The following is a 19,199-nucleotide window of genomic DNA, read 5'->3' on the forward strand; positions in this document are numbered from 1 at the left end:
GATCATTACCAGCGACCCGGAGGAATGGAACCTGGGTGCGCGCGCACCCATTTACGAAAAGTTCAAAAAAATTACTATTTAAAAGTTTCAAAAAAATGTGAAGTAAAATTTTGCATGTATGTATTATGTTGATACTTACTCGTGTGAGTTTTCACGAAAAAATATCATTGTGTGTCACCTGCACAAAAAATGACAAAATGTTCAAATGAGAATAGTGAACATGAATTTGTACTATTCACAGGAATAGGAATTTGCATTTTGTCATTTTTGTGTAGGTCACACACTATGGTATTTCTCCGTGAAAACACACACGAGTAAGTATCAACATAATATCTACATGCAAAAATTTACTTCACATTTTTTTGAAACTTTTAAATAGCATTTTTTTGAACTTTTTGTAAATAGGTGGGCGCGCACCCAGGTTCCATTCACCATTTTCGTCATTACCAGTGCTAAAATAAAATTATCTTTCTCTCAACCGTGTTCTTGATGTAACAGGCAGAACGAGTTTGGCGACGCGACCCGGTGCTTCGCACACGGGATTGAGAGGTCAACCGGGCGCCCATGGGCAGCATTTCAGCACCACATTCTAAGTGAATCTCCAGCGGTGCGACGCATACGGACGCTGAGGGACCGTTTGCGTCCGCGCAGACCGTAAATGTGTCTGCCACCACCTCTAGCGGGGCGACGATATGCGTCAGGTTTGCGTCTCCGCGGTCGCGCCTAGCGTCCGCTCGCTTCCCCCACGGGCCTCTATGGCAGCGACCCAGGTTCGATCGCTCGAATTCACAGCAAGCGCGCGAATGTCAACCGCCGGTGTGGCATCCGCGCCGATCAACCCGCCAACCGCCGCAATGGAGCGTCGAACCGCCGTGGAAGAGCAACCGCCGGCCCCTTCGTTATACGCGCCGCCGTTAATCCCCGCAGATTATAACCCATGCGTCTACGGTAATTTAAGTCGAACGGCCTCCTTCTTCTTCCTCTTCTTCTTCTTCTCCAACACCAGCAAGCCATGAGCGGCTACACGCTGTCGTCGGACTCAGAAGCGAGGGCAAGTCGGCCGGATTTCTGGCATTGGTGGGAATCCCCTGCGACGCCAAGCGATCCGGGCTCACGCCCAGCGACCTTGCCTCCACGCCGAGTGAGGAGGACGGAGGCGGCAATGCCAGCGAAGGCCAGGAGGAGGACGGAGGCGGCACTGGCAGCGACGCCGAGGACGAGGAGGAGGGGCAGGAGGAGGAGGAGGACTCCGACACCAAGTTCGCCCGGTTGGAGGCGCAGGAGGCGGCGGATGACAAGGCGGCGACAAGGAAGAAGTCCAGGGCCCGGGCAAGGGCGCGGGCGGCGCGTCGTCGTCGTCCGTTCACCGACGACGACATTTCTTCCAGTTTCAACTCCTCGACGGGCGCGTCGTCCTCCAGTTTCTCTTCCGACGAGGAGGTGAGAAGCAAGAGGCGCAGGAGTTTGGACGACGAGGCAGGGCCTTCTAACAAGAAGGCCAAAAATTAGTTTTAGTTTATATGTTTTTAAATTTGTTCTTGTTTGTATGTTAAATATGTTTGAACCTATTCGACTGCTGGTGAATTGTTTAGGCTATAATCTATTCAATTGGAGCAACATGGCATCATTCAGTACTACATTTTCGTGTTTAAACTTGCTCATTCAATAAAAATGAAAAGAAGTAGCACGAAAAAAAAACACTTGCATGTCCAAAATGCAGCGAACCGCTGGAGGTAGCCCCCGATGCAAACGGACATTTTGCCCCTCGCAGTCATTCGTCCGCCTGGCGATACAAACGGACACCCGCGGACAATTTAGACGTCCGAAATGCGTCACGCCACTGGAGATGCCCTAACACACAAATGTCAGGTTCTTCTGAACTTTCCCAACTCAACTTCGTACTAACTGGACAGGCTCAGTAATAGCTGACCGCGTGACGCAAACCAGTAGTACTTGCTAGCATGGATTAAGTAAACTATACCGAATTGGGGAGTACAGATTAGGAATATTTTGTTAGGCTTGTACGCGAAGGAAACTTCCCGCGTAAGTTGTACTTGCCGAAATGCCGAAGACCAGGCGTCCTATATAATATGGGTACATGGCCGATTGAGGAGCCCTACCTAATTGAACTACTCAAACAATCAACAAAATACAATCTACTTTTTTATGTTCGTTTCTTTTATTGTTTTTCTTTACCATGCTCTAGCAGCCCTCGTTTTGTGCTGAAAACGGTCATTTCTCCTCTTTGAAATTGAGGTTCCTTTGTTGATTTGCTCGAAAATCATCCATTCGTCGTCACGAAAGTATGACATTTAGCCTGGTGTTGCGTGACAGTTTTGCGTGCCAACAATACTACTGACGACGTGGTGTCTCACACGCTGCCGATAACGTATACCAGCAGCAACATACCGACATGTGTGTTGGATACACGCAACTAAGACTGTTTTTGGCACACCAGTAGGCTATTTCCTACTAGCGGATGGGCACTAGTACAAACTCGCTACTTAGAGACGGTGTGTTCAACCAGTTTCATCCAAGTTTTTTGAAAGCCAGTTCTGCAGAAAATCTCAGACGGGTTGTGAATAACAACCCATTTCGAAAACTTTAGAATCGGGATGGAATACTACGTGCTTATAAGAATAGCCAGTTTGGAGTCGGACAATATCAGCAACCATCTCAGGGGTGTATCTTAAGCGGTTATGAATAGAAACCGCTTCGAAAACTGGTTGTCCTAAGACGGCCGGCACTAGAAACTGTCACCTAGGTCAAATATGAAAGCAACTCAGCTCACTCGCAGTTCGAGTTCGTTGTAGACCCTGCTGATGTCTATGTTTTGTGCATTACCAGCAGGAGACCATGGAAAGTTAGGATGAAGATGAGAGTTGGGTCAAACAATGCAATCTTGACGGCTGAAAGGGACAATGTTGTGAGGATGTTCAACATACATAAGGAGGATATTGTCCTTTTCGGCTTCCATGAAAAATATGCAGAGGTGCATCTTCTGGTTCACATCCTACTCCTAGGTGGTGATTAATGCACGAATGTGTTTTCTAGAGTACTAATTATGCTAGTTTGATGCACTGCAGTATCTATGGGTTTTAGTAGAAGTTTGATGTAATAATGCACTCCTAGATATATTATATATATGTGTATGGATTTAACCAACTATATATGCATAGCTCTAATATAACCCTATGGGTGGCTACTTCAGCAAATATGTGTATATTTATGGCTGCTGAATCATGTTGTTATACTGCTATTAAATTACATGAGAAAGTGTTCCAAGTGAAGGGTATAATATGCGTCTCAATTCAACAAATATTGCAGGCGGTCTCGAGTAATAGCCGTCTCATGACATCATGGTTGAGACGGTCTTTGATAGCAACCGTTTGAGGGTTCAGAATTATTATAACCGGTCTGGAAAACAAACCGTCTCAGGGCCTCTGGACGTCGGAGGCAGATGTTATTACTAGCCGTCTGAGGTGTTGTTCTTTGAGTCGGAACGAGAACCATCTCAAGATGGCACGCTAGTAGAGACCTGGTTGTGAGCCGCATAGCGGAACCGTCTAAGGACGAAGAGCCAAAACCGGCTCTAAGTAGCAGGTCAGTACTAGTGGGAGGACAACAACGAGCACCGTGAGGAGGATACATAGTGAACCATTTTCATGCATTCTCTGGGGCATTAGTACAGATCGGGCCTTTGAAGGTCCCCCATGGCACACAGAAGGCCCTTTCCATGTCCGGTGCGAAAAAACATTGACGCCTCAAAAAATCAACCGTCACCCTGAGCCCCAAGCATCCTTCTGCACGGGTACAACACACATGAAAAGCCTCTCAAAATGGTAAAAGATACTTCACACACTATGTCAGAAGTAGAAAACATCAGCGTAGTTGTAACCCATCACACACGCATGTTCCAAAAATAATGGAGTGTAACTAATTTGCGACCTTTTCCTTAAATCCACTGTTTTCTCTTTTCTCCACAATCGAAATGGTTATTAAAATTAATCATGGTAGAAGTGACATAGATAGTAACATCACACATTTCAAGTAATTTGGTGACATGACATGACAATAAATTAAAAAAAAAAGACTAGAGTGGTAACTAGCTTTGTTACATTAACATCACACTTCCCCAAACAAGATGAGTTTAGGGCTCCTTTGATTCGAAGGATTTGCATAGGAATTGTGTAGGATTTGGTTTCTATGGGAAAATTTTCTTGTGCATATTGTTTGATTCATAGGAACATAGCCTATAGGAAAAATTCCTATAGGAAACTTGTAGTGTAATTCCTATAGGAAAAAAGCATTAGCTCATACCTTATGGAAAAATTCCTTTGCTACAATCAAACAAACTTCATCTTCCTATAGGATTCAAGTAGACATGTCATTCCAATCATATACCTTTCCTATTCCTATGTTTTTCCTATCCTTCAAATCAAAAGAGCCCTTACAACCTAATAAATATGACCTTACATGTATCACACATATGTTATCACCCATTATAGAGGTAGTAGTCTAAATAAAAAGTTGTGTGGAAAAATTTCCATACGCATGTAGCCTCTCTGTCTTCCTCCCACATGTCACATTCCCTACAAAATGAGACACATACCCCGGAATTTTTCAATTCCGAGGCAATCTTTTGTTAAATCATAACCATTAATTTTAGATATAATTATCAAATTAATTTTTTTGCGAGAAATCCACCGATCTATTAATAATCATCAACAATCGTACAAATAATCCAAAAAGTAAAGAAAATTATAAATTGCTATCCGGACCACCTAGCGACAACTACAAATACTAGCACGAGCCGAAGGCGCGCCGCTGTCCTCGCCCCTCCATCGCCGGAGTCAGGCAAAGTTTGTCGTAGTAGAGCTTAATTTGCATTGAGTGGCTTAATGTGGTGTCTATGTTAAAACCCCTGTATGTGATAGAAGAATGACACACATGCCCCGGAGTAGTACTTTTAACAGGTAGATATTGGATGCGGAAATATTGCATGCGTTATTAATTATAGAAGAATTATACTGATCTGTCTTGAAATTATTGGACGGCTCAGCACGCAATTTGCAACCCTTGGCTTGTTTTCATTCGTCGTCCTCATCTCGTCCTGGTTTGATCTTATTTTCCGAATCAGACGAAGCAATCATGTATGGACGGCTTTCTTCAATTATTGTCCAAATTATATTTTCGCTGTGTTCACCATTAGCAGTACGCGTAGACTTCATCAAGTCATCGCAACATACCAGAAAAAAGCTTAGCAGTACGCGTAGACTTCATCAAGTCATCGCAACATACCAGAAAAAAGCAAGAGGGTACAACCGAGTACACATCACCCTACAGTCAATTAATCTCTAGCATGCTATTTATGGTGCGTTGATGAGTCAAGCCTCACGCATTCAAACCACGGGTACGACTCGCCCAAGTATCGTCCGTGAGTAGCTGCAAATAGGTGAGGAGAGGAAACGGTTTTGCTCTCTCGGGTCGCCCCTCCAGGCGACTGAGAGGGCGAAACCCTAGCCCGCCGCCGCCGCCGCCCCTCCCCCCCTCCAGGATCTCCTCGTCGCCCCCCAAGGCGCCGCCGGGCTAAGCCCGCGACGCCGGTGAAGGGGGCGGCGGGGATCTGGGCGCCCGCCTCCCCGCGCGTTCGCTAGCTGGAGGATCTCGCGCCGGGATTGCTTTGGTCGACGTCGCCGTTCCGGGGCGCCCTCTGCTCCGTCGGCAGGTCTCTGGCCTGGCCGAAGGCTCGGGCGGTGTTCTACGGCGGTGGCCTCGGTGGGGCTCTGGGTTCTGAGGCGGCGGCCTCGTGTTGGGTGAGGGCGGCGTGGGCCTGCCGGCGGGCTCCGTCTGCTGATGCTGGTTGCCGTGCGCCTTGGCTTCGCGGGTGGCGAGGCGCCGGTGGAAGGGACGCGGTGGGGAGATCGCCCCGATGGTCTTCCGCGCCGGATCTGGAGCTGTGGCCTTTCTGCGTCAAGATCGACCCTGCCCAACCCTGGACTTGCTCTGGTGGGTGGCTGCAGTTGGAGGTGGAGCGCTGGACCGGGGGAAACTCCTGGCCGACGGGGCGGCCACGAAGTCGTCGACGCTTGTGGCGCCGATCTCCTTCTTGAAGGCGATTTCGAGGTACTCTATCCCCTCCCTGCCTAGCCTAACTCGGGTGAAAACCCAAAAGCCTCGGCTTGGGCGGCGGCGGCGCTCCGGCGTCGTCCCTTTCCTGAAGGCGCCGCCTTGGGATGGCTAGGTCAGTGGTCGTGTCTTCGATGGTGGTTTTGGCTGTTGGGAGCGGGCGTCTTCTGTGTTGCAGGGCTGGTGCTGGTGCGGCGTTCTGCTTTCCCCGGTGCTCTCTGCCTTGGTGAGTGAGAAGGGAAGGGTCCCTTCTCCGGTAGCCGCAGTGATCCGGTGGTTGTGCTAGGGTGCCAACCATGGGCACTGGCTCTTTCTTTCCCGCAGCTTCGGTGTGTTCTTTTCTGGCAGTTTGGGTCGCGGCGTGGTGATGGATGCTGTGGCGGCGGTGGCGGTCTCCGGTAGCGACGCGGTGAGGCGGTGGCCAGCGTCTTCCCAACCTCTTAGCTTTGCCCAGGCGTGCTCAGGGTGAGCAGATCCCCCTCTTGACAGGTGCGGCGCCCCCCGATCCGGGGCGAGAAAACAGGGTGTTTTCTTCGGAGGTGGAGCGACTGGCATTGTGTTTTTCCTTTGGTGTTCGACGATGGTTCGAGTCCTCTGTGGCGTGCTTCCAGAACCTCGCTTCTTCTTCAGTCAGATCGCAGCGCGGGACAATGGCGTCGTAGATCAAGCTTCGCTTCATTGTCTTTTTCTTTTTTAGTGCTTGTTCTTCGTCACCTGTAAGCTGTCTTTCAGCATTTTGTAAACTCTGGCCGTTGTGGGCTTTATTAATTTAAAGTCGGGCTCGTGGAGCCTTGAATCTAAAAAAAGTAGCTGCAAATACGTATTGGCAGGTTCATGTGTCTCTATCTATATATCAAAAGTCAAAACACGCAATCGATCCTTGGCTTACTGTGCTATACTGAGGCCTGAGGGTGACGTGCTGACTAATCAAGGCTCGCGGATTCACGGGTATGCGTTGCCCAAGTGGCATCAGCGACCGGTCACGCGTTCAAATGGTACTTGGTGACTATGTGTTGAATATATAAATTTAAGAGTAAAGTCTGAAACAAACCTTGAAGTTATAGTGGGTGTTGCAATTGAACATTGAACTCTAAATCCCAGGAATTAGGGCATCTCCAACGGGACGACTCATCTCGCGCCCGCGCATCCGGATGGGTCGAGCCGAACAAAATCCCGGTCCAACGCGGGGACGCACCGCAAAAGCGGACGGCCGCGGCGTCCGGAATGACGCAAACCCGGCTCAAATCTGGGCTAGGTTTGCGTGGCTGTGGATGGCACGCGCCGTCCGCTCGCGTCCGGGCGCTGGTCGCCTCGTCTCCCTTGGGCCCACCTGTCGGTGACCCGGGAGGCTATTAAATGGGGACTGGAGGGGATCTGGCCCTCCACTCCAGTCCTCACTCCACTCCCCGAGCGAAACCGCCGCCATGGCCCCGAAGCGACGGTTCGCTCCCGGAGCCAACGACGACGAGGCGAGCAGCAGCCGCCGTCGTCCGCCAGCGCTGCGGCCATCCGGAGGAAACCGAGGCGGCCTCCACATCGGAGAGGCCGCCCACGGCGGTGCGGCATTACCGCAACCGCCACCGCTGCTGCTCGAGCCCAAGCCCGAGTCCTCGGAGGAGGACCCCGACCTCCGCGCCGCGCTGCTCATCTCGGCGGCGGAGGAGGACGCGAAATGGCCGCACCTCCATGCGGCCATTCGCACCTCCGAGATGGAGGAAGCGGCCCGGCAGGCGGTGGAGGAAGTCGAGGCCTGGGAGCTGTACGCCCAGGCCCGCCAGGCGCGACGGGAGGAGGAGGAAGCGGCGCGGCGGGAGGAGGCCACGCGCCGCGCGGAGGAGGAGCGGCGCCAGAAGGCCAGGCGCCGCGCCTGGCAGGAGAGGGAGCAGCGCCTCAGGGAGGAGGCGCCGCTCCGTGCGCCGCCGCTACCTCGGGTGGCTCCGGACCCCCACTCGGCCTCGGGAGGAGGCCCTGTGGTCTCCGTGGCCGGAGTCCCCGCGCGCTCGAGTCACAACAGTGCCTCGCCGCCGGGATGTCGCCCACGACGCCGACGACGCCGACGACGCCCACAGGGGCTAGGCGGCGCACCGGCGGCCACCGCGCCGCCGACCAAACCCTAATAGAGGGTTTTTAGTTTAAATTTTAAAGCTCATATAGAGGGCTTCTTTTGTTAGTTATTTGCCCAAAATAGGGCTATGTACAAATTTGCCCAAAATAGGGCATATGTTTAATCAAATTTCGTTTAAATTTGCATTTTTACTTTTGTTTTTCTATTTTTTCGATTATGCGCTGCGTCCGCGCGTTGAGCGCAGCGTGCGACCCAAACGGACACGCGGACGCGGGCCGCTGTCCGGGTGTCCGCGCGGCCACCCAAACGGCCCAAAAAGGCCCAGCGCTTCCATTTGGGTCGTCCGGTTGGAGATACCCTTAGCACTCCAAACTTATAACTCCCGGTCTATTCTTGTGTACTCATCTTTTTTGGACAGATTTGCCGACGTGCCTTTGGTCAGCGCTGGGAACGTTGACTATTTCTATTACTTTTTCTTGGATGAACTCTGCATACATGCGGACGCCTGGTAGGCATGCGTCGTGCTGGAGTGCACTGTTCTGGGCCATAGTGGCATGGCCTCGTCGGCGTGATGCACTGATGGCTGACATCAGCTCACTGTACCACCGAATCGGGAGTTGGATCACAACGCGCGCCTCCCACGGTGCCTCTTCCTCGCCCTTGGGCCACAATTGGGCGTACCCAACGACCTCCGCCTCCGTCATGAGCTCGATCAGAGAATCTCCACCGGACCGGCGTGTCCTCTTCGGTTCGCGCGGCTAGACCGCGCACACGTAAATGCACCGATCGTTCATCCCGATCCATTCGTTCACCAAATCTCTATCTCTTCTCTACTATATAAAAAGGAGGAACGTGTTCTGTTTCCTCCGGTATGGGGTTTCGTCAAGCATATTTTTGATGAGACGTTTTTGCCCTCCCACCTTGCCTCGAACAAATTCAGCACGGCAAATAAAATATGCAAGTACAGCACATTCCAGGAAAGGAAATTGTTCACCATGGATCGCATTACAATCAGAGATCGCATGAAACAATCACATATCGCATTACATTCCTTCACTGCACAGCCATAAAAACGTTTCCTTTCCCATGTAACCAAACAGGATTCTATTTTCTGCGTGTGCTTTAAGGTATGGCAAGCCTCGTGAAGTCAGGAGCAGCCTCCTGAATTTACGCGCCGCCTCATTGCACAGTCCGATCAACACCTCCGATCGTAGCCAGGATCGCCGCCAGGATCGCCGCCAGGATCGCCGCCTCCGAGTTTCGTCCGCCGCCTGCCGCCCGACGCCCACGCCTGCTGCTCCTGAAGTCACGCACCGCTTACGGTCACCGCCTACGGTCGCCGCCTCCGAGTTTCGCCGCCTCCGTTATGCCGATATGACTCCTGAACAAAAGTCTTCTAAGAAGGCTCTCAGAGACTCACGACGCAACAGTCTGAGCAAAGAATCCAACGCCATGGAGAACCCATGTTGGACCCCTGAACTGGTTTTTAATGCCCCTGGTCCTCAAGGTTACATACCCACATGTGATTGGCATATCCCTGATTTCAGCGGAACCCCAATTTATATCGAACCTACTACAGAGCAAATCTCAAGGGAGGTGACCCCTAACATGGAAGTTAGTAATATATCACGGAGAAAACATGTAACACCTGGAGAAAGGCATGCGTTGCTAGGTCTACGAAATGAAGCATTCTATGCAAATTGTAAGAAGCATGTGGTTGCATCAGCGGATCAAAATCCATCTATAACCATGGAAGATGGTACAGAGACGCCAACGCAATCAACCATTCTTAACTATGGTAATTTTCATCTCTTCATTTTTCTTTTTCTCCAGTTAAGTCGTTAACGATTCTAATGCCCATACTTTCATTTGGTGTTCGCAGAAACTACGCCGCCGACACCTCCAATGCCGCAGATTGTTCAAAAAAATCAAACACAATTACCAGCCAATGATGACGGTAAGAATTCACCATGTATTCATTACATGCCTATTTGAAACATGCTCAAGCGGCTACTATTTATAACTTATTTCTATGTGTTGTTTTCCTAAAAAGTGTAGCAGCTGACACATATACTTTAATGCTATGTACACAGATACTACGCCTCCAACATACGAGATTGTTCAACAACTTCAAACACAGTCACCAGCCAATGGTATATGTTTTCCCATATTCATTAATATATATTTGAAACATGTTGTCAATGATAGATAGTTATACTTCAGGTGAGGATGAGGGTGTCATATTGGAAGAAGACTCCGAAGATGAGGAAGGATACATGTTTGCCGGACAAGGTAATTTGATCATGTTACATGCCATATTGTGCACACATTGCACATAATATTATGACTAATGTTTTTATCCATCATTTTAACATGATGCCGATGAGGATGTGGAAACAGATGAGATCAATGATGGCTCTGCTTCGGTTCCAAATGTCCCAGATCCATATGACATGGTGTACAACAAAATGCCAATTGAAACACACATTCTCAAGTCTGTTGACGACTGCATACATAAACATTGTGGTGCAAAAAGGTTCGAGCATGAGCCACCAGGGTTTTGCTGTCGTAATGGGCAGATCAAGCTAGCCAACACGGTTACACCACCCGAGCTCGAGAGGCTTTGGACGAGTCAAGACCCTGATGCTAGGCATTTCTGTGATAACATAAGGTTTTTCAATGGACATTTCTCGTTCACCTCACTATACTGCAACCTTGATGGCGATACCACTAACACATCAAAGCATCCTATCTACACTTTTCTTGCTCATGGCCAAATGTACCACAACATAAGGTCATTTGGCAGAGTAGATGGTCTACAAGGAAGTCACCTGGAGCTCTACTTCTTTGATGATGACCCCAATTTATAACACAGATATCGTAGCTGCCGCAAAGAGCAATGCGCAAAAGACAAAGAAGTAATCACACAAATGGTCAACATACTTCGTGGAAACCCATACTCTGAACATCTACGGAGTATGGGACAGGTTGAGGATGTTGATGATTATCGCATCACACTAAACCTCGACCAAAGGATGGACCAGAGGAGATACAATGCACCTACAACCTCCGAAGTAGCCGCAGTGTGGGTAGAAGGAAGCGAACGACGAAGACAGTTCGACCACAGCGTGATCTTGCAAGGGAAAAACAGAGATATTTTTGGTATCAAGTTCTATCATGGATGCTATGATGCATTGTCCTACCCACTATTCTTCCCTAGAGGCGAGCTTGGGTGGCATACCGATATCCCGAAGGAAAATGTGTCCTATGATACTGTGATGGCAGCTCGTGCAGCTCGTCTAGCTCGTCGTAATAGCAACGAGTCCTCCCAATCCCCCGTCGATAACAATGATGATGGAGACGAAGATAATGATCCAGGTTTGTGTTTTGATTATTTCTTACATGCGCAGTCCATGCTAAGACATATGATCTTCCGTTTGTAACACCACTCATTCTAAATTCTCTATGCAGCTTCGGGAGGAAATAAATGTGTATCAGTGCGGGACTACTACTGCTACAAATTCCAGATGCGTCCTGGGATATTTAACCCGATCCTCCATGGAAAGCGTTTGTTTCAGAAGCCATGGTCGACACGTATATCAAGATTGAGAACTCACGGTTGGACTATATATGGAACAATCAAGATAAGATAAGGGCAGACCTGTACCAAGGCCTGATGGACAGCTTGCATGCCGGTGAGGGTAGCGCTGATGCTATTGGAAAACGTACAGTGTTGTCAACATCATTTATTGGTGGTCCACGTGACAAGAGGCGTCGCTACATGGATGCTATGGCTTTGGTGAGGAAGTACGGCAAGCCAGACATCTTTCTCACGATGACATGCAATCCTAACTGGGATGAAATCAAGCGCGAGCTCTACCCTGGCCAAACCCCTCAAGATCGCCCAGACCTTGTTGTGCGTGTCTTCAGGGCAAAACTGGAAGAACTAAAGAATAAGTTGCTTCATAAGGACATCCTCGGGAAGGTGAAAGCATATGTGTACGTGGTGGAGTTCCAAAAGAGGGGCCTTCCACATGCACACTTCTTGCTCATCATGGAGGGGCGATTCAAGCTCACATGTCCAGAACAGTATGACAAGCTTATCTCAGCAGAGCTACCTAATAAGATCAAGTACCCAGAACTGTACAAGATGGTAGTGAAACATATGATGCATGGCCCATGTGGTGTTTTGAACCCTGATTGTCCATGCACAAAGGGTCGTCCTGCTTGCAAGAATCAGTACCCTCGACCTTTCAATGCGGCTACCTTACAGGGAAAGGACTCATACCCTCTATACAGACGACGTAACAATGGTACTAAAGTAATGGTTCGAAAGGAGTTGCTAGATAATAGGTGGGTTGTCCCATACAACCCTCACCTTTTGCGTCACTTTAATTGTCACATCAATGTCGAGGCATGCTCAAGCATAAAGGCCGTTAAGTACCTATTCAAGTATATATACAAGGGGCATGATCGGGCATCTATCACAGTGAGTGAGGCTGACAAGGCAGATGGCAACGGGAACATAGATGAGATCACCCAATATAGAGACGCGAGGTGGGTGACTCCTCCTGAAGCCTTGTGGAGGATATACGGCTTTGAGTTGAGTAAAAATCACCCACCTGTGATGCAACTGCAGCTCCATCTAGAAAACTGTCACATGGTTTCGTTCAAACAGGGCCAAGATATCCAACAAGTAGTTAACCGTCAAGGTGTTGAGAAGTCAATGCTTACAGAGTACTTCGCGGCAAACAAATTACATGAGGAGGCCCGTGGCATCTTATACAGGGATTTCCCCGAATGGTACACTTGGCAGAAAGGTAAGAAAGGTCAGGATAAACACTGGCAGAGAAGGGCTGTAAAAAAAGATGGTACACCTACAAAAAGGATACAGGTTGGAAGGATTGTGTCGGCTCACCCAGCGGAAGGGGATCGCTATTACCTGCGAGTCCTTCTAAACCATGTCACCGGGGCCACCTGCTACGATGACCTAAAGACGGTTAATGGCATTCTGTTGGGATCCTTTCGTGAAGCTGCAGAGAGAAGGGGGTTGATCGAAGGGGACAACACATTGGATGACTCCCTTACTGAATCTACACTCTTCGAGATGCCTTCATCTCTACGAAGGCTCTTTGCGACAATATTGGTATTCTGCGAGCCTAGCGATGTGCGCGGGCTCTGGGATAAGCACTTTGACGCAATGTCGGAAGACTATCGCCTCAACGATCCATCCAATATTTTAGCTGAGCAGAAAGTTTTGATAGATATCAGAAATATGCTACAGTCAATGGGCAAGGACATCAAGTCATTTCCTCTTCCTGATATTGATGAGGAATTTGACAACGCCACCGGTGTGGAAAGGGAGATCTTCGAGGAGTCTGTCATTGAGCCCAACAAGGAGGACATAAATCTACCAGGCTCACTAAATACGGATCAGAAGGCCGCGTATGAAAAAATTATGTCTGCTGTTCATGGCGATGAGGGTGGTGTGTTCTTTGTGGATGGACCTGGAGGTACCGGAAAGACTTTTCTGTACAGAGCACTGCTCGCAACGATTCGCGGTCAGAAAAAAATTGCTGTAGCGACAGCTACATCTGGTGTTGCAGCTTCCATAATGCCTGGAGGGAGAACAGCTCATTCCCGATTCAAGATACCACTGAGCATTGAAGATGGCGGGTATTGCACCTTCACTAAACAAAGCGGTACTGCAAAACTCCTACAGTTAGCTTCTCTCATCATCTGGGATGAGGCTTCCATGACAAAGAGACAGGCAGTGGAGGCGTTGGACAACAGTATGCGCGATATAATGAGCCGGCCAGACCTGCCATTTGGTGGAAAGACGGTTGTGTTCGGTGGAGATTTCAGGCAGGTCCTCCCTGTTGTCCGTAAGGGGTCGAGGGCTCAGATAATTGATGCTTCACTACGTAGGTCTTACCTTTGGGATTGCATGACTCACCTAAAGCTCGAACGCAATATGAGGGCACATAGTGACCCTTGGTTTGCGGAGTACCTACTGCGCATCGGTGATGGTAAGGAAGAGACCAATGCTGATGGTGACATCCGTCTTCCTGACGAGATATGTGTGCCGTGTACTGGAAAGAAGGGCTCTGACCTTGATAAACTAATAGACAACGTTTTCCCTAGCCTTGGTGCTAACATGTCAGACCCAAACTACATCACCTCAAGAGCAATCTTGTCGACACGAAATGATTGCGTTGATAGGGTTAATTTGAAGATGATAAATCGATTCCAGGGACAAGAGATATTGTACCGTAGCTTTGATGGTGACATCCGTCTTCCTGACTTTCTTAACACACTGACCCCTACTGGTCTGCCCCCACATTTGCTGAAGCTCAAGATCAATTGCCCTATCATATTGCTCCGAAACATTGACCCCGCAAACGGACTTTGTAATGGCACGAGGTTGGTGGTTAGAGGATTCCAAAGAAATGTCATCGATGCAGAAATTGTTTTGGGCCAACATGCTGGAAAGAGGATCTTCCTGCCAAGGATCCCACTTTGCCCCTCTGATGATGAGATGTTCCCTTTTCAGTTCAAGAGGAAGCAGTTTCCTGTTAGGCTTAGCTTCGCCATGACGGTTAACAAGGCACAGGGGCAGACTATACCTAATGTCGGTATTTACTTGCCTGAGCCGGTGTTCTCTCATGGGCAGTTATATGTCGCCCTATCTAGATCTACTGCTAGAAATAACGTCAAGATTCTTGTCATCCCCAGTGGTGATAACAAGAAAACAAACTCTGATGAAAGCAAAAAGAAGAGGCGTCATGTCAATACCTACACGAAGAACATAGTCTGGAAGGAGATCCTTACATCGTAGGTGAGATACTTTGCACTTGTACTTCACTATGCTATCTTTTAAATTTTGTGCAGATCAGTTCCATTATGGTAATCATTTCATCTATAAATTTATTGATCTATATATGGCTTCCTGGAATGTTTTATAAAGTGTGCTTGAACTGTTCAACATGGGTGCTGCTATCTCACTATCTTTTTTCTGTTTAATTAAACAGGTGGCTAGCTTGAAAAGGTCATTGGACTGAATTTTGATTCACTTAGAAGATTTGCATCCATCACCTATCACCACCACCATCGTTGCAGGCTTGCAGCGGTGGCCGTTCTCCAGCAGCAGGGGCACCATGGTCGGATGGTAGATATATCTGGAGGAGATGCTGCTCACAGGGAAGGTATTAGGAAACTACGAGTTGGCGCCATCTCAAAGGATTATTTCTATTGTATGCTCGTTGGCTTAATTGGTGGCGCACAACTGTGCAACATTACACTTTAAAAATAATGTGTTGGTCTTGTGGTATAACAATATGGTAGAGGAAGCATTCAGGCTCTACGAATGAAATATTAAAAAAAATTATCGGATTTTTGTTAACCTTTTGTTTAAGATAGCTTCTGAGATCACCCATGCGTTTCAGTTTATATATTGAGTCTCTGAAGTCCAATGTGGGAATCAAAGCCATGGCTAAGGTGTGGATCAGCTTCGTGAGAACAAGTTCTTAAAGGGTTAAGGGGATGCTGCCTTCGTTGGCCATCCACATTTTTCTCTGCAATTTCTTTTATTTTCTACTGTTGTGAATTTTAATTGGTAAAGTTTAAGACGTGCCAAGAATGTGTCCACACTTACTATGATGCCCAAGTAAGCGAGGGGATTACTAATATAAAGAAAAACTGCATGCCAAGATATATAAAAGACATCAGAACATTTGGGGAGGTGCTGAAATTGCCTCTAAACTAAATGGCCAATCCGTTAACCACGGATCAAGGACATCCTTCTCACAAAACTTAAAAGAATATCAAGCATTAATTGCGTAGAGATTTGAGAGGAACGTTTAGAACGTAACTGCAGAATGATATCTCTCCCTTCCACGTTTAAAAAGATTTGGATCCAATCAGATCCCAATATATGGAACGCTGCCTATAAATCTGAATGCCAGCCCAGAACAACACGTCCTCATTTAGCACCTCCCCAAACCATCAGTAGTATTATCAAGATATTTCCCTGTAGATCTTCATCAGTTTGTCCCGTTCTCAGGTACGTAAAGGCTTAAAAAACTTCTTAAACATGTGAATTCTAAAACTATTCTAAAGCTATGGCTTCATTTCTGTAGATCAATCGTGTGTCACAAGGCGGATCATAAGAGCTGGGAGTTCAAGTATGTAACACCCTATCCCCCTCTCGAATCAGGCATGCTTTTTTCTGGAATACTTTTGAAGAATTAGAGAACCTTGCCATTAACATTAAATTTCGAGTTCAAGATCGGTTCCAGACTGTAGCCTACGAACTGCGAGTACAACAATAATGGTGTCGTTACATCTTTGTAAAATTGTGGATGCTGCATCCTTCAAACTAAAGTCAACATTAAGGAATGTTTCTTGCCTCCTCGAGACAATTTTTAACTGATTCCTGCAGATAATTTTAATGATTTGCTTTCTACAAATTTGATATCTCGATTTATGTAAAAAAGAAAAACTTGTACTCAAGTTTTTCCGATTGGGGACTCGATCCAGCTGGTGAATATAGGTAGTTAGATAATCTCCCAGATAGTTTCTCTTTTCGATTAAGGAGCTCCCTGCTCCTCCTGATTTCATACCATAACAACGAAACACAATGTATTGTTGACACATGGATTCATGCAATCACGTCACGCCAAGCCCAAATACACACCACTTAACCCCAAAAGACACAGCTTCACAAGCAGTTCCTACGAACCTACGCAAGAACTGAAGTATTTTTAATCGTTTACGTTGCAAAGCATCATTCCATCGAGCAAGAATCGTTGTATTAATAATAATTTATTTTTTAACACCAGGAGTAGAATTAAGTAGAGTTGTACAAAGCACCATTACAGTCATTATAATCATAATGCATGAATATCACTGTATCAGCTTTCAAGATGAATCTCTTGCTTAACTAAAAGCAAGAAAAGATCATGTACATGACCATCTATAACCCAGTTGAATTTCTCAGTGATACCATTTAGCCTCTCCTAATTATCATTTGAGGGGTTTGAATTCAGGGGTGGAAACAGACTGGGCAACTAGGCTTTCACCCAGGGCCTGTGACTAGAGCCAGGATCGGGCAAGCTTGTGATTTTTTTGGCCCAGCCCAATGCCCAGTAGAGTATATGATCAGGCTGGACTAGCCACAAGCTTGCCCAACCCTGGCTTCTACCCTGTTTGAAGTGCCAAGATACCAGATGATAGAACTTGTCTTTAGCGTATCACGGACCAGGTCAAAAACTATAAATAGTATAATGCCACTACGAATTATGCAAATACAAAGGAAACAAAATTGATAAATCAAGTCGGGCAAATAAAAATGTGCAAGAATGGCACCAACCTGGCTTGCTCTACGGCCTGAACCCATAAGAAAGTTATCCGGCTTTATATCACGATGAAGAAAGCCCCTCAAGTGCATGTACTCTACCCTAGCAATCTGTATAAAAATATTTGAATGCATTAATTTGGCGGTAAAAATGACAAAACAATTACACATAAGATTTGAGTTTGCACATAGATACTTCCGTTGGTATTATGTCAAATAGGTGGGCCAATATTAACATACAAAATGCTATGATACAGTAAGAAAAACTTACCATCTGATCAGCAAGCATAAGTACTGTTTTAAGAGTGAATTTTCTGTTTCAATAGTTGAATAAGTCTTCCAGACTTGGACCAAGAAGATCAATGACCATGACATTGTACTCCCCGTCCACTCCAAACTCCTTCAGATGAGGAATCCCAGCTGACGTTTAAAATCAAGCATTAAATCAAAATCAGTAAAAAAGAATAAAAAGCAAAGCATATCGGTAAGGAGTTAGGGCTCTGAGGCACTTACTCTCTTGGTCAGCAAGCCACCGCAGCTTCTCCTGCACGGGAGCGTCAGGTCCAAAGTGGTCGGGCGGTTATGTTGCCGTTCTTGGTAGCGGTGGTCACCCCCTTTTTCCCGCTTTCTTGGCGGCATCGCCTTCAAGGGAAGATCCTGGGAAGAGAAATCGGGAAAGAACAGAAAAACAAACATACTAATATGAGCCTACTGTTCAAATTATATCCAAATCGAGAACTTCGAAATGGTAAAATGACATATCAAGTTGCCGCCCGTAAATTTTGAACCGCCTGCATAAATATGAACAAAATACGTAAATGGTGCTACCGGAAAAACTACTGTTGATGTTGTCGTCGACTTCACTAATTCCATGCTATAACCTGCACACATAAGGCAACTTTACCTATTTTTGGATTGAACCATCGTCAAATTCGGTAACCCTGTAGTACTAAATACTAAAAAACAATGAAGTCGCTAAACCGCACTTAACATCAAACTTCACTAACCATATGTATAAGGCTTTCTACCCGTCCGAGCAAAATGATTCCGTGTCCATACTCTATACTCTCTACATGTATTCACCCTTACCACTTTCTATGGGGTGCTACCAAGCGTCCAATGCTATACTGTATTGAATCTCTGAATTTATACAAGAATAATAGTATATAAGATGTCCGAAAACTCTAGCGTGTTTAACATACTAATCAAGGAGCTTATCGATCATGACCCAATAGCTCAAAATTGACCTTATCATCAACATCTTATCACATATAAAAGTTTTAAATCACTTGTGAAACACAGATTAAGTGTGCTAATTTTCACCCAAAATCAGTGACTGCTTTAGGATATAAAGGTATATATGTGTGATTAAGAATTAGAGAAGAAATACAACAGTATAAATTAAACTATTCACAAACTAATTCATCACGTTCCTAACTATCTTATTTTTTAACTCCATGACTACCTTTCACATATGTGTTCGATTGATATTCAGATGGGAGAGATTGTGGAAAATGATAAGAAAGAGAGTGAATCAGGAGACAACGCTCAGGTAAGGCAATTCATCTCCTTGCTTAAGCTCTTTTTTATTTTTTAACTCTATGATACCGTTCAAAAATGATGTTAATGCATGTCAAGGCAATCATCATC

At 46.8% G+C, this 19,199-nt stretch overlaps 1 long non-coding RNA gene across 4 annotated transcripts; it reads right to left on the reverse strand.

The window, feature by feature from the left end:
- Positions 1-4,161: 4,161 nt before the first annotated feature.
- LOC127312445 (uncharacterized) lies at positions 4,162-18,134 on the reverse strand. Of its 4 annotated transcripts, none has more exons than XR_011748475.1 (4): positions 18,063-18,134; positions 17,821-17,969; positions 17,565-17,660; positions 4,162-4,592 (listed from the first exon to the last, which is right to left on the reverse strand). It is a non-coding gene; the product is annotated as an uncharacterized lncRNA (long non-coding RNA). The 4 variants fall into 4 exon arrangements; XR_011748474.1 differs by lacking the exon at positions 4,162-4,592 and adding an exon at positions 9,166-9,575; XR_011748476.1 differs by lacking the exon at positions 4,162-4,592 and adding an exon at positions 9,166-9,587.
- Positions 18,135-19,199: the final 1,065 nt, after the last annotated feature.

The sequence above is a fragment of the Lolium perenne genome, chromosome 7 (genome assembly GCF_019359855.2).
Source record: "Lolium perenne isolate Kyuss_39 chromosome 7, Kyuss_2.0, whole genome shotgun sequence".
Taxonomy (NCBI): Eukaryota; Viridiplantae; Streptophyta; class Magnoliopsida; order Poales; family Poaceae; genus Lolium; species Lolium perenne.